The sequence below is a fragment of the Macadamia integrifolia genome, chromosome 9 (assembly GCF_013358625.1).
Source record: "Macadamia integrifolia cultivar HAES 741 chromosome 9, SCU_Mint_v3, whole genome shotgun sequence".
Classification (NCBI taxonomy): Eukaryota; Viridiplantae; Streptophyta; class Magnoliopsida; order Proteales; family Proteaceae; genus Macadamia; species Macadamia integrifolia.
Window position 1 is genome coordinate 37,395,564 of NC_056565.1, and position 511 is coordinate 37,396,074.

Below are 511 nucleotides of genomic sequence, written 5' to 3' on the forward strand. Positions count from 1 at the left end.
GGCTTAATAGCTATTATTATAAGCAAACTCCATGAGAGGTATGCATTCTTCCCAACTGCCGCTCATTTTTGTTGCACAAGCCTTGAGCATATCTTCTAGTATCTGTATGGTTCGTTCTGATTGCCCATCAGTCTGTGGATGAAAAGTAGTACTTATATTCACTTGTGTCCCCAGGGCTTGTGTTTGAGATTTAAAATGTAACCGCAAGCGTACGGATCAGTGTAGCTACGGGTCGAACACAGGAAGAACAACCACTTTATTTTTTTATTTTTTTTAATAATGCGAAAGTGAACCGATTAATGGTTGTAATCTAATTCTAATTACCATCCTAAACATATGTATCTAAAATAACGTCCTAATCATTCGTCATCTAAGAATTTAAAGACGCAAGCCACGCAATTAAAAAAAATAAATAAATAAAGGAAAAAAATGCTGAAATAAAAATAAAGTAAAAGAAAGGGGATAAAGCTAGAGAGAGACTCACAAGTAGGTTTCTCTACTTAGTCCGAGG